Source organism: Carassius auratus, chromosome 18 (genome assembly GCF_003368295.1).
Source record: "Carassius auratus strain Wakin chromosome 18, ASM336829v1, whole genome shotgun sequence".
In the NCBI taxonomy this organism is placed as follows: Eukaryota; Metazoa; Chordata; class Actinopteri; order Cypriniformes; family Cyprinidae; genus Carassius; species Carassius auratus.
The window spans coordinates 24145633-24157652 of record NC_039260.1 but is presented as its reverse complement, the minus strand read 5'-3'; the positions used below and the strand labels follow the sequence as shown (position 1 = coordinate 24157652).

General features: G+C 41.9%; 24 non-coding genes across 24 annotated transcripts; 12 read left to right on the top strand and 12 right to left on the bottom strand.

Annotated features, from left to right (window-relative positions):
- Nucleotides 1-68: 68 nt before the first annotated feature.
- On the bottom strand, nt 69-155 carry trnay-gua (transfer RNA tyrosine (anticodon GUA)). Its single transcript is given in 2 exon segments — nt 69-104; nt 119-155. It is a non-coding gene; the product is annotated as a tRNA-Tyr (tRNA).
- A 440-nt stretch (nt 156-595) lies between these two features.
- On the bottom strand, nt 596-682 carry trnay-gua (transfer RNA tyrosine (anticodon GUA)). Its single transcript is given in 2 exon segments — nt 596-631; nt 646-682. It is a non-coding gene; the product is annotated as a tRNA-Tyr (tRNA).
- Nucleotides 683-1071: 389 nt separating this feature from the next.
- trnaw-cca (transfer RNA tryptophan (anticodon CCA)) lies at nt 1072-1143 on the top strand. Its single transcript has one exon. It is a non-coding gene; the product is annotated as a tRNA-Trp (tRNA).
- A 171-nt stretch (nt 1144-1314) lies between these two features.
- trnaw-cca (transfer RNA tryptophan (anticodon CCA)) lies at nt 1315-1386 on the top strand. The gene has a single exon. It is a non-coding gene; the product is annotated as a tRNA-Trp (tRNA).
- Nucleotides 1387-1598: 212 nt separating this feature from the next.
- On the bottom strand, nt 1599-1685 carry trnay-gua (transfer RNA tyrosine (anticodon GUA)). The gene is given in 2 exon segments: nt 1599-1634; nt 1649-1685. It is a non-coding gene; the product is annotated as a tRNA-Tyr (tRNA).
- Nucleotides 1686-1824: 139 nt separating this feature from the next.
- On the top strand, nt 1825-1896 carry trnaw-cca (transfer RNA tryptophan (anticodon CCA)). The gene has a single exon. It is a non-coding gene; the product is annotated as a tRNA-Trp (tRNA).
- A 229-nt stretch (nt 1897-2125) lies between these two features.
- trnay-gua (transfer RNA tyrosine (anticodon GUA)) lies at nt 2126-2212 on the bottom strand. The gene is given in 2 exon segments: nt 2126-2161; nt 2176-2212. It is a non-coding gene; the product is annotated as a tRNA-Tyr (tRNA).
- Nucleotides 2213-2601: 389 nt separating this feature from the next.
- On the top strand, nt 2602-2673 carry trnaw-cca (transfer RNA tryptophan (anticodon CCA)). The gene has a single exon. It is a non-coding gene; the product is annotated as a tRNA-Trp (tRNA).
- A 211-nt stretch (nt 2674-2884) lies between these two features.
- On the bottom strand, nt 2885-2971 carry trnay-gua (transfer RNA tyrosine (anticodon GUA)). Its single transcript is given in 2 exon segments — nt 2885-2920; nt 2935-2971. It is a non-coding gene; the product is annotated as a tRNA-Tyr (tRNA).
- A 139-nt stretch (nt 2972-3110) lies between these two features.
- trnaw-cca (transfer RNA tryptophan (anticodon CCA)) lies at nt 3111-3182 on the top strand. The gene has a single exon. It is a non-coding gene; the product is annotated as a tRNA-Trp (tRNA).
- Nucleotides 3183-3411: 229 nt separating this feature from the next.
- Nucleotides 3412-3498, bottom strand: trnay-gua (transfer RNA tyrosine (anticodon GUA)). Its single transcript is given in 2 exon segments — nt 3412-3447; nt 3462-3498. It is a non-coding gene; the product is annotated as a tRNA-Tyr (tRNA).
- A 389-nt stretch (nt 3499-3887) lies between these two features.
- On the top strand, nt 3888-3959 carry trnaw-cca (transfer RNA tryptophan (anticodon CCA)). The gene has a single exon. It is a non-coding gene; the product is annotated as a tRNA-Trp (tRNA).
- A 433-nt stretch (nt 3960-4392) lies between these two features.
- trnaw-cca (transfer RNA tryptophan (anticodon CCA)) lies at nt 4393-4464 on the top strand. Its single transcript has one exon. It is a non-coding gene; the product is annotated as a tRNA-Trp (tRNA).
- A 228-nt stretch (nt 4465-4692) lies between these two features.
- trnay-gua (transfer RNA tyrosine (anticodon GUA)) lies at nt 4693-4779 on the bottom strand. Its single transcript is given in 2 exon segments — nt 4693-4728; nt 4743-4779. It is a non-coding gene; the product is annotated as a tRNA-Tyr (tRNA).
- Nucleotides 4780-4918: 139 nt separating this feature from the next.
- trnaw-cca (transfer RNA tryptophan (anticodon CCA)) lies at nt 4919-4990 on the top strand. The gene has a single exon. It is a non-coding gene; the product is annotated as a tRNA-Trp (tRNA).
- Nucleotides 4991-5201: 211 nt separating this feature from the next.
- On the bottom strand, nt 5202-5288 carry trnaf-gaa (transfer RNA phenylalanine (anticodon GAA)). The gene is given in 2 exon segments: nt 5202-5237; nt 5252-5288. It is a non-coding gene; the product is annotated as a tRNA-Phe (tRNA).
- A 2241-nt stretch (nt 5289-7529) lies between these two features.
- On the bottom strand, nt 7530-7616 carry trnay-gua (transfer RNA tyrosine (anticodon GUA)). The gene is given in 2 exon segments: nt 7530-7565; nt 7580-7616. It is a non-coding gene; the product is annotated as a tRNA-Tyr (tRNA).
- Nucleotides 7617-9284: 1668 nt separating this feature from the next.
- Nucleotides 9285-9356, top strand: trnaw-cca (transfer RNA tryptophan (anticodon CCA)). The gene has a single exon. It is a non-coding gene; the product is annotated as a tRNA-Trp (tRNA).
- Nucleotides 9357-9568: 212 nt separating this feature from the next.
- trnay-gua (transfer RNA tyrosine (anticodon GUA)) lies at nt 9569-9655 on the bottom strand. The gene is given in 2 exon segments: nt 9569-9604; nt 9619-9655. It is a non-coding gene; the product is annotated as a tRNA-Tyr (tRNA).
- A 438-nt stretch (nt 9656-10093) lies between these two features.
- trnay-gua (transfer RNA tyrosine (anticodon GUA)) lies at nt 10094-10180 on the bottom strand. Its single transcript is given in 2 exon segments — nt 10094-10129; nt 10144-10180. It is a non-coding gene; the product is annotated as a tRNA-Tyr (tRNA).
- A 139-nt stretch (nt 10181-10319) lies between these two features.
- trnaw-cca (transfer RNA tryptophan (anticodon CCA)) lies at nt 10320-10391 on the top strand. The gene has a single exon. It is a non-coding gene; the product is annotated as a tRNA-Trp (tRNA).
- Nucleotides 10392-10823: 432 nt separating this feature from the next.
- trnaw-cca (transfer RNA tryptophan (anticodon CCA)) lies at nt 10824-10895 on the top strand. The gene has a single exon. It is a non-coding gene; the product is annotated as a tRNA-Trp (tRNA).
- Nucleotides 10896-11123: 228 nt separating this feature from the next.
- On the bottom strand, nt 11124-11210 carry trnay-gua (transfer RNA tyrosine (anticodon GUA)). The gene is given in 2 exon segments: nt 11124-11159; nt 11174-11210. It is a non-coding gene; the product is annotated as a tRNA-Tyr (tRNA).
- A 645-nt stretch (nt 11211-11855) lies between these two features.
- trnaw-cca (transfer RNA tryptophan (anticodon CCA)) lies at nt 11856-11927 on the top strand. Its single transcript has one exon. It is a non-coding gene; the product is annotated as a tRNA-Trp (tRNA).
- The last annotated feature ends 93 nt before the right edge of the window (nt 11928-12020 follow it).

The window sequence follows — 12020 nt, the reverse complement described above, 5'->3', positions numbered from 1 at the left end:
TTTTTTTAACTGCCAATACGAAGTCTAAAGGAAATGTGAAAATATTTGATCTGAATTTAAAATCACACTCCTTCGAGCCGGAATTGAACCAGCGACCTAAGGATACCCAACAACTCATCTACAGTCCTCCGCTCTACCAGCTGAGCTATCGAAGGATGGAAAAAGCGAAAGGCACGAAAAGTTTCCAAGAAAATCAGACATCCGTACCTCTCGAGGTTATTGAGAAAAATAGGCTCCATTTTTGTGGTGAATGCGTCAACGGCCATGCAAAGGAAGCAATAACCTGTTTTTTAAGAACTCGTGGCGCAACGGTAGCGCGTCTGACTCCAGATCAGAAGGTTGCGTGTTCAAATCACGTCGGGGTCAAGCTGTCTCTTCTTTACATTAAAAGTATGAAGTCCAACGTCAAGTGTTTTCATCCAGCTTTGTTTTCATAATTATTGAAGCTTGTAAAAAAGAAGCCTCTAATATGACAAACACTCCTTCCACTCTGTAAAGTGATATATTTGAATCTTGACCCATTTTATTTTTTTTAACTGCCAATACGAAGTCTAAAGGAAATGTGAAAATATTTGATCTGAACTTAAAATCACACTCCTTCGAGCCGGAATTGAACCAGCGACCTAAGGATACCCAACAACTCATCTACAGTCCTCCGCTCTACCAGCTGAGCTATCGAAGGATGTAACGCATAAGGCACCAGATGGTGTCAAGAAATTCAGACATACGTACCTCTCGAGGTTATTGGGAAAAATAGGCTCCTTATTGGGGTGAATGCATCAACGGCCATGGAAAGGAAGCAATAACCTGTTTTTTAAGACCTTATGGCGCAACGGTAGCTCGTCTTACTCCAGATCAGAAGATTGCGTTTTCAAATCACGTCGGGGACAAGCCATCTCTTCTTTACATTAAAAGTATGAAGTCCAAAGTCAAGCGTTTTCATCATAAGGCACCAGAAGGTGTCAAGAAATTCAGACGTCCGTACCTCTCGAGGTTATTGGGAAAAATTGGCTCCTTTTTGTGGTGAATGCGTCAACGGGCATGCAAAGGAAGCAATAACCTGTTTTTTAAGACCTCGTGGCGCAACGGTAGCGCGTCTGACTCCAGATCAGAAGGTTGCGTGTTCAAATCACGTCGGGGTCAAGCTGTCTCTTCTTTACATTAAAAGTATGAAGTCCAAAGTCAAGCGTTTTCATCATGAGGTGTCAAGAAATTCAGACATCCGTACCTCTCGAGGTTATTGGGAAAAATAGACTCCTTTTTGTGGTGAATGCGTCAACGGCCATCCAAGGGAAGCAATAACCTGTTTTTTAAGACCTCGTGGCGCAACGGTAGCGCGTCTGACTCCAGATCAGAAGGTTGCGTGTTCAAATCACGTCGGGGTCAACCCATCTCTTCTTTACATTAAAAGTATGAAGTCCAATGTCAAGTGTTTTCATAAATATTGAAGCGTGTAAAAAAGAAGCCTCTAATATGACAAACACTCCTTCCACTCTGTAAAGTGATATATTTGGATCTTGACCCATTGGCTTTTTTTAACTGCCAATATGAAGTCTAAAGGAAATGTGAAAATATTTGATCTGAATTTAAAATCACACTCCTTCGAGCCGGAATTGAACCAGCGACCTAAGGATACCCAACAACTCATCTACAGTCCTCCGCTCTACCAGCTGAGCTATCGAAGGATGGAAAAAGCATAAGGCACGAAAAGTTTCCAAGAAAATCAGACATCCGTACCTCTCGAGGTTATTGAGAAAAATAGGCTCCATTTTTGTGGTGAATGCGTCAACGGCCATGCAAAGGAAGCAATAACCTGTTTTTTAAGACCTCGTGGCGCAACGGTAGCGCGTCTGACTCCAGATCAGAAGGTTGCGTGTTCAAATCACGTCGGGGTCAAGCCGTCTCTTCTTTACATTAAAAGTATGAAGTCCAACGTCAAGTGTTTTCATCCAGCTTTGTTTTCATAATTATTGAAGCTTGTAAAAAAGAAGCCTCTAATATGACAAACACTCCTTCCACTCTGTAAAGTGATATATTTGAATCTTGACCCATTTTATTTTTTTTAACTGCCAATATGAAGTCTAAAGGAAATGTGAAAATATTTGATCTGAACTTAAAATCACACTCCTTCGAGCCGGAATTGAACCAGCGACCTAAGGATACCCAACAACTCATCTACAGTCCTCCGCTCTACCAGCTGAGCTATCGAAGGATGTAACGCATAAGGCACCAGATGGTGTCAAGAAATTCAGACATACGTACCTCTCGAGGTTATTGGGAAAAATAGGCTCCTTATTGGGGTGAATGCATCAACGGCCATGGAAAGGAAGCAATAACCTGTTTTTTAAGACCTTGTGGCGCAACGGTAGCGCGTCTTACTCCAGATCAGAAGGTTGGGTTTTCAAATCACGTCGGGGACAAGCCATCTCTTCTTTACATTAAAAGTATGAAGTCCAAAGTCAAGTGTTTTCATCATAAGGCACCAGAAGGTGTCAAGAAATTCAGACGTCCGTACCTCTCGAGGTTATTGGGAAAAATAGGCTCCTTTTTGTGGTGAATGCGTCAACGGGCATGCAAAGGAAGCAATAACCTGTTTTTTAAGACCTCGTGGCGCAACGGTAGCGCGTCTGACTCCAGATCAGAAGGTTGCGTGTTCAAATCACGTCGGGGTCAAGCTGTCTCTTCTTTACATTAAAAGTATGAAGTCCAACGTCAAGTGTTTTCATAATTATTGAAGCGTGTAAAAAAGAAGCCTCTAATATGACAAACGCTCCTTCCACTCTGTAAGGTGATATATTTGGATCTTGACCCATTGGTTTTTTTAACTGCCAATACGAGGTCTAAAGGAAATGTGAAAATATTTGATCTGAATTTAAAATCACACTCCTTCGAGCCGGAATTGAACCAGCGACCTAAGGATACCCAACAACTCATCTACAGTCCTCCGCTCTACCAGCTGAGCTATCGAAGGATGGAAAAAGCATAAGGCACGAAAAGTTTCCAAGAAAATCAGACATCCGTACCTCTCGAGGTTATTGAGAAAAATAGGCTCCATTTTTGTGGTGAATGCGTCAACGGCCATGCAAAGGAAGCAATAACCTGTTTTTTAAGACCTCGTGGCGCAACGGTAGCGCGTCTGACTCCAGATCAGAAGGTTGCGTGTTCAAATCACGTCGGGGTCAAGCCGTCTCTTCTTTACATTAAAAGTATGAAGTCCAACGTCAAGTGTTTTCATCCAGCTTTGTTTTCATAATTATTGAAGCTTGTAAAAAAGAAGCCTCTAATATGACAAACACTCCTTCCACTCTGTAAAGTGATATATTTGAATCTTGACCCATTTTATTTTTTTTAACTGCCAATATGAAGTCTAAAGGAAATGTGAAAATATTTGATCTGAACTTAAAATCACACTCCTTCGAGCCGGAATTGAACCAGCGACCTAAGGATACCCAACAACTCATCTACAGTCCTCCGCTCTACCAGCTGAGCTATCGAAGGATGTAACGCATAAGGCACCAGATGGTGTCAAGAAATTCAGACATACGTACCTCTCGAGGTTATTGGGAAAAATAGGCTCCTTATTGGGGTGAATGCATCAACGGCCATGGAAAGGAAGCAATAACCTGTTTTTTAAGACCTTGTGGCGCAACGGTAGCGCGTCTTACTTCAGATCAGAAGGTTGGGTTTTCAAATCACGTCGGGGACAAGCCATCTCTTCTTTACATTAAAAGTATGAAGTCCAAAGTCAAGTGTTTTCATCATAAGGCACCAGAAGGTGTCAAGAAATTCAGACGTCCGTACCTCTCGAGGTTATTGGGAAAAATAGGCTCCTTTTTGTGGTGAATGCGTCAACGGGCATGCAAAGGAAGCAATAACCTGTTTTTTAAGACCTCGTGGCGCAACGGTAGCGCGTCTGACTCCAGATCAGAAGGTTGCGTGTTCAAATCACGTCGGGGTCAACCCATCTCTTCTTTACATTAAACGTATGAAGTCCAATTCAAGTGTTTTCATAAATATTGAAGCGTGTAAAAAAGAAGCCTCTAATATGACAAACGCTCTTTCCACTCTGTAAGGTGATATATTTGGATCTTGACCCATTGGCTTTTTTAACTGCCAATACGAGGTCTATAGGAAATGTGAAAATATTTGCTCTGAATTTAAAATCACACTCCTTGGAGCCGCAATCGAACCAGCGACCTAAGGATACCCAACAACTCATCTACAGTCCTCCGCTCTACCAGCTGAGCTATCGAAGGATGTAACGCATAAGGCACCAGAAGGTGTCAAGAAATTCAGACATCCGTACCTCTCGAGGTTATTGGGAAAAGTAGGCTCCTTTTTGTGGTGAATGCGTCAACAGGCATGCAAAGGAAGCAATAACCTGTTTTTTAAGACTTCGTGGCGCAATGGTAGCGCGTCTGACTCCAGATCAGAAGGTTGCGTGTTCAAATCACGTCGGGGTCAAGCCATCTCTTCTTTACATTAAAAGTATGAAGTCCAACGTCAAGTGTTTTCATCCAGCTTTGTTTTCATAATTATTGAAGCTTGTAAAAAAGAAGCCTCTAATATGACAAACACTCCTTCCACTCTGTAAAGTGATATATTTGGATCTTGACCCATTGGCTTTTTTTAACTGCCAATATGAAGTCTAAAGGAAATGTGAAAATATTTGATCTGAATTTAAAATCACACTCCTTCGAGCCGGAATTGAACCAGCGACCTAAGGATACCCAACAACTCATCTACAGTCCTCCACTCTACCAGCTGAGCTATCGAAGGATGGAAAAAGTGTAAGGCACGAAAAGTTTCCAAGAAAATCAGACATCCGTACCTCTCGAGGTTATTGAAAACAATAGGCTCCATTTTTGTGGTGAATGCGTCAACGGCCATGCAAAGGAAGCAATAACCTGTTTTTTAAGACCTCGTGGCGCAACGGTAGCGCGTCTGACTCCAGATCAGAAGGTTGCGTGTTCAAATCACGTCGGGGTCAAGCTGTCTCTTCTTTACATTAAAAGTATGAAGTCCAACGTCAAGTGTTTTCATAATTATTGAAGCGTGTAAAAAAGAAGCCTCTAATATGACAAACGCTCCTTCCACTCTGTAAGGTGATATATTTGGATCTTGACCCATTGGTTTTTTTAACTGCCAATACGAGGTCTAAAGGAAATGTGAAAATATTTGCTCTGAATTTAAAATCACACTCCTTGTAGCCGCAATCGAACCAGCGACCTAAGGATACCCAACAACTCATCTTCAGTCCTTCGCTCTACCAGCTGAGCTATAGAAGGATGGAAAAATCGTAAGGCACGAAAAGTTTCCAAGAAAATCAGACATCCGTACCTCTTGAGGTTATTGGGAAAAGTAGGCTCCTTATTGGGGTGAATGCATCAACGGCCAGGCAAAGGAAGCAATAACCTGCTTTTTAAGTCCTTGTGACGCAACGGTAGCGCGTCTGACTCCAGATCAGAAGGTTGCGTGTTCAAATCATGTCGGGGTCAAGCCATCTCTTCTTTACATTAAAAGTATGAAGTCCAACGTCAAGCGTTTTCATCCAGCTTCGTTTTCATAATTATTGAAGCTGTAAAAAAGAAGCCTCTAATATGACAAACACTACTTCCACTCTGTAAAGTGATATATTTGGATCTTGACCCATTGGCTTTTTTTAACTGCCAATACGAAGTCTAAAGGAAATGTGAAAATATTTGATCTGAATTTAAAATCACACACCTTCGAGCTGGAATTGAACCAGCAACCTAAGGATACCCAACAACTCATCTACAGTCCTTTGCTCTACCAGCTGAGCTATCGAAGGATGGAAAAACCGTAAGGCATGAAAAGTTTCCAAGAAAATCAGACATCCGTACCTCTTGAGGTTATTGGGAAAAGTAGGCTCCTTATTGGGGTGAATGCATCAACGGCCATGCAAAGGAAGCAATAACCTGCTTTTTTAAGACCTTGTGACGCAACGGTAGCGCGTCTGACTCCAGATCAGAAAGTTGAGTGTTCAAATCACGTTGGGGTCAAGCCATCTCTTCTTTACATTAAAAGAATGAAGTCCAACGTCAAGTGTTTTCATCCAGCTTTGTTTTCATAATTATTGAAGCTTGTAAAAAAGAAGCCTCTAATATGACAAACACTCCTTCCACTCTGTAAAATGATATATTTGGATCTTGACCCATTGGCTTTTTTTAACTGCCAATATGAAGTCTAAAGGAAATGTGAAAATATTTGATCTGAATTTAAAATCAGAATCATTCGAGCCAGAATTGAACCAGCGTCGTAGAAACCCAACAATTCATCTACAGTCCTCCGCTCTACCAGCTGAGCTATCGAAGGATGTAATGCATAAGGCACCAGAAGGTGTCAAGAAATTCAGACATACGTACCTCTCGAGGTTATTGGGAAAAATAGGCTCCTTATTGGGGTGAATGCATCAACGCCCATGGAAAGGAAGCAATAACCTGTTTTTTAAGACCTCGTGGCGCAACGGTAGCCCGTCTGACTCCAGATCAGAAGGTTGCATGTTCAAATCAAGTCGGGGACAAGCCATCTCTTCTTTACATTAAAAGTATAAAGTCCAAAGTCAAGCGTTTTCATCATAATGCACCAGAAGGTGTCAAGAAATTCAGACATCCATACCTCTCGAGGTTATTGGGAAAAATAGGCTCCTTTTTGTGGTGAATGCGTCAACGGCCATGCAAAGGAAGCAATAACCTGTTTTTTAAGACCTCGTGGCGCAACGGTAGCGCGTCTGACTCCAGGTCAGAAGGTTGCGTGTTCAAATCACGTCGGGGTCAGCCCATTTTACATTAAACGTATGAAGTCCAACGTCAAGCGTTTTCATAAATATTGAAGCGTGTAAAAAAGAAGCCTCTAATATGACAAACACTCCTTCCACTCTGTAAAGTGATATATTTGGATCTTGACCCATTGGCTTTTTTTTAACTGCCAATACGAAGTCTAAAGGAAATGTGAAAATATTTGATCTGAATTTAAAATCACACTCCTTGGAGCCGCAATCGATCCAGCGACCTAAGGATACCCAACAACTCATCTTCAGTCCTTCGCTCTACCAGCTGAGCTATAGAAGGATGGAAAAATCGTAAGGCACGAAAAGTTTCCAAGAAAATCAGACATCCGTACCTCTTGAGGTTATTGGGAAAAGTAGGCTCCTTATTGGGGTGAATGCATCAACGGCCAGGCAAAGGAAGCAATAACATGCTTTTTAAGTCCTTGTGACGCAACGGTAGCGCGTCTGACTCCAGATCAGAAGGTTGCGTGTTCAAATCACGTTGGGGTCAAGCCATCTCTTCTTTACATTAAAAGTATAAAGTCCAACGTCAAGTGTTTTCATCCAGCTTTGTTTTCATAATTATTGAAGCTTGTAAAAAAGAAGCCTCTAATATGAAAAACACTCCTTCCACTCTGTAAAGTGATATATTTGGATCTTGACCCATTGGCTTTTTTTAACTGCCAATACGAAGTCTAAAGGAAATGTGAAAATATTTGATCTGAATTTAAAATCACACTCCTTCGAGCCGGAATTGAACCAGCGACCTAAGGATACCCAACAACTCATCTACAGTCCTCCGCTCTACCAGCTGAGCTATCGAAGGATGGAAAAAGCGTAAGGCACGAAAAGTTTCCAAGAAAATCAGACATCCGTACCTCTCGAGGTTATTGAGAAAAATAGGCTCCATTTTTGTGGTGAATGCGTCAACGGCCATGGAAAGGAAGCAATAACCTGTTTTTTAAGACCTCGTGGCGCAACGGTAGCGCGTCTGACTCCAGATCAGAAGGTTGCGTGTGCAAATCACGTCGGGGTCAAGCCGTCTCTTCTTTACATTAAAAGTATGAAGTCCAACGTCAAGTGTTTTCATCCAGCTTTGTTTTCATAATTATTGAAGCTTGTAAAAAAGAAGCCTCTAATATGACAAACACTCCTTCCAGTCTGTAAAGTGATATATTTGAATCTTGACCCATTTTATTTTTTTTAACTGCCAATACGAAGTCTAAAGGAAATGTGAAAATATTTGATCTGAATTTAAAATCACACTCCTTCGAGCCGGAATTGAACCAGCGATCTAAGTATACCCAACAACTCATCTACAGTCCTCCGCTCTACCAGCTGAGCTATCGAAGGATGTAACGCATAAGGCACCAGATGGTGTCAAGAAATTCAGACATACGTACCTCTCGAGGTTATTGGGAAAAATAGGCTCCTTATTGGGGTGAATGCATCAACGGCCATGGAAAGGAAGCAATAACCTGTTTTTTAAGACCTTGTGGCGCAACGGTAGCGCGTCTTACTCCAGATCAGAAGGTTGCTTTTTCAAATCACGTCGGGCACAAGCCATCTCTTCTTTACATTAAAAGTATGAAGTCCAAAGTCAAGCGTTTTCATCATAAGGCACCAGAAGGTGTCAAGAAATTCAGACATCCGTACCTCTCGAGGTTATTGGGAAAAATATGCTCCTTTTTGTGGTTGAATGCGTCAACGGCCATGCCAAAGGAAGCAATAACCTGTTTTTTAAGACCTCGTGGCGCAACGGTAGCGCGTCTGACTCCAGATCAGAAGGTTGTGTGTCAAATCACGTCAGGGTCAACCAATCTCTTCTTTACATTAAACGTATGAAGTCCAACGTCAAGTGTTTTCATAAATATTGAAGCGTTGTAAAAAGAAAGCCTCTAATATGACAAACGCTCTTTCCACTCTGTAAGGAGATATATTTGGATCTTGACCCATTGGCTTTTTTAACTGCCAATACGAGGTCTATAGGAAATGTGAAAATATTTGCTCTGAATTTAAAATCACACTCCTTGGAGCCGCAATCGAACCAGCGGACCTAAGGATACCCAACAACTCATCTACAGTCCTCCGCTCTACCAGCTGAGCTATCGAAGGATGTAACGCATAAGGCACCAGAAGGTGTCAAGAAATTCAGACATCCGTACCTCTCGAGGTTATTGGGAAAAATAGGTTCCTTTTTGTGGTGAATGCGTCAACGGCCATGGAAAGGAAGCAATGACCTGTTTTTTAAGACCTCGTGGCGCAACGGTAGCGCGTCTGACTCCAGATCAGAAGGTTGCGTTTTCAAATCACGTCGGGGACAAGCCATCTCTTCTTTACATTAAAAGTATGAAGTCCAAAGTCAAGCGTTTTCATCATAAGGTGTCAAGAAATTCAGACATCCGTACCTCTCGAGGTTATTGGGAAAAATAGGCTCCTTTTTGTGGTGAATGCGTCAACGGCCATGCAAAGGAAGCAATAACCTGTTTTTTAAGACCTCGTGGCGCAACGGTAGCGCGTCTGACTCCAGATCAGAAGGTTGCGTGTTCAAATCACGTCGGGGTCAACCCATCTCTTCTTTACATTAAATGTATGAAGTCCAACGTCAAGTGTTTTCATAAATATCGAAGCGTGTAAAAAAGAAGCCTCTAATATGACAAACGCTCTTTCCACTCTGTAAGGTGATATATTTGGATCTTGACCCATTGGCTTTTTTTATCTGCCAATACGAAGTCTAAAGGAAATGTGAAAATATTTGATCTGAATTTAAAATCACACTCCTTCGAGCCGGAATTGAACCAGCGACCTAAGGATACCCAACAACTCATCTACAGTCCTCCGCTCTACCAGCTGAGCTATCGAAGGATGTAACGCATAAGGCACCAGAAGGTGTCAAGAAATTCAGACATCCGTACTTCTCAAGGTTATTGGGAAAAATAGGCTCCATTTTTGTGGTGAATGCGTCAACGGCCATGCAAAGGAAGCAATAACCTGTTTTTTAAGACCTCGTGGCGCAACGGTAGCGCGTCTGACTCCAGATCAGAAGGTTGCGTTTTCAAATCACGTCGGGGACAAGCCATCTCTTCTTTACATTAAAACGTATGAAGTCCAACGTCAAGTGTTTTCATCCAGCTTTGTTTTCATAATTATTGAAGCTTGTAAAAAAGAAGCCTCTAATATGACAAACACTCCTTCCACTCTGTAAAGTGATATATTTGGATCTTGACCCATTGGCTTTTTTTAACTGCCAATATGAAGTCTAAAGGAAATGTGAAAATATTTGATCTGAATTTAAAATCACACTCCTTCGAGCCGGAATTGAACCAGCGACCTAAGGATACCCAACAACTCATCTACAGTCCTCCGCTCTACCAGCTGAGCTATCGAAGGATGGAAAAAGCGCAAGGCACGAAAAGTTTCCAAGAAAATCAGACATCCGTACCTCTCGAGGTTATTGAGAAAAATAGGCTCCATTTTTGTGGTGAATGCGTCAACGGCCATGCAAAGGAAGCAATAACCTGTTTTTTAAGACCTCGTGGCGCAACGGTAGTGCGTCTGACTCCAGATCAGAAGGTTGCGTGTTCAAATCACGTCGGGGTCAAGCCGTCTCTTCTTTACATTAAAGTATGAAGTCCAACGTCAATTGTTTTCATAATTATTGAAGCGTGTAAAAAAGAAGCCTCTAATATGACAAACGCTCCTTCCACTCTGTAAGGTGATATATTTGGATCTTGACCCATTGGCTTTTTTAACTGCCAATACGAGGTCTAAAGGAAATGTGAAAATATTTGCTCTGAATTTAAAATCACACTCCTTGGAGCCGCAATCGAACCAGCGACCTAAGGATACCCAACAACTCATCTACAGTCCTCGCTCTACCAGCTGAGCTATCGAAGGATGTAACGCATAAGGCACCAGAAGGTGTCAAGAAATTCAGACATCCGTACCTCTCGAGGTTATTGGGAAAAATAGGCTCCTTTTTGTGGTGAATGCGTCAACAGGCATGCAAAGGAAGCAATTACCTGTTTTTTAAGACCTCGTGGCGCAACGGTAGCGCGTCTGACTCCAGATCAGAAGGTTGCGTGTTCAAATCACGTCGGGGTCAAGCCATCTCTTCTTTACATTAAAAGTATGAAGTCCAACGTCAAGTGTTTTCTTCCAGCTTTGTTTTCATAATTATTGAAGCTTGTAAAAAAGAAGCCTCTAATATGACAAACACTCCTTCCACTCTGTAAAGTGATATATTTGGATCTTGACCCATTGGCTTTTTTTAACTGCCAATACGAAGTCTAAAGGAAATGTGAAAATATTTGATCTGAATTTAAAATCACACTCCTTCGAGCTGGAATTGAACCAGCGACCTAAGGATACCCAACAACTCATCTACAGTCCTCCGCTCTACCAGCTGAACTATCGAAGGATGGAAAAAGCGTAAGGCACGAAAAGTTTAAAAGAAAATCAGACATCCGTACCTCTCGAGGTTATTCAGAAAAATAGGCTCCTTTTTGTGGTGAATGCATCAACGGCCATGCAAAGGAAGCAATAACCTGCTTTTTAAGACCTTGTGGCACAACAGTAGCGAGTCTGACTCCAGATCAGAAGGTTGCGTGTTCAATCACGTCGGGGTCAAGCCCGTCTCTTTTTTACATTAAACGTATGAAGTCCAACGTCAAGTGTTTTCATAATTATTGAAGCGTGTAAAAAAGAAGCCTCTAATATGACAAACGCTCCTTCCACTCTGTAAGGTGATATATTTGGATCTTGACCCATTGGCTTTTTTAACTGCCAATACGAGGTCTAAAGGAAATGTGAAAATATTTGCTCTGAATTTAAAATCACACTCCTTGGAGCCGCAATCGAACCAGCGACCTAAGGATACCCAAAAACTCATCTTCAGTCCTTCGCTCTACCAGCTGAGCTATAGAAGGATGGAAAAATCTTAAGGCACAAAAAGTTTCCAAGAAATCAGACATCCGTACCTCTTGAGGTTATTGGGAAAAGTAGGCTCCTTATTGGGGTGAATGCATCAACGGCCATGCAAAGGAAGCAATAACCTGTTTTTTAAGACCTCGTGGCGCAATGGTAGCGCGTCTGACTCCAGATCAGAAGGTTGCGTGTTCAAATCACGTCGGGGTCAAGCCGTCATTTCTTTACATTAAAAGTATGAAGTCCAACGTCAAGTGTTTTCATCCAGCTTTGTTTTCATAATTATTGAAGCTTGTAAAAAAGA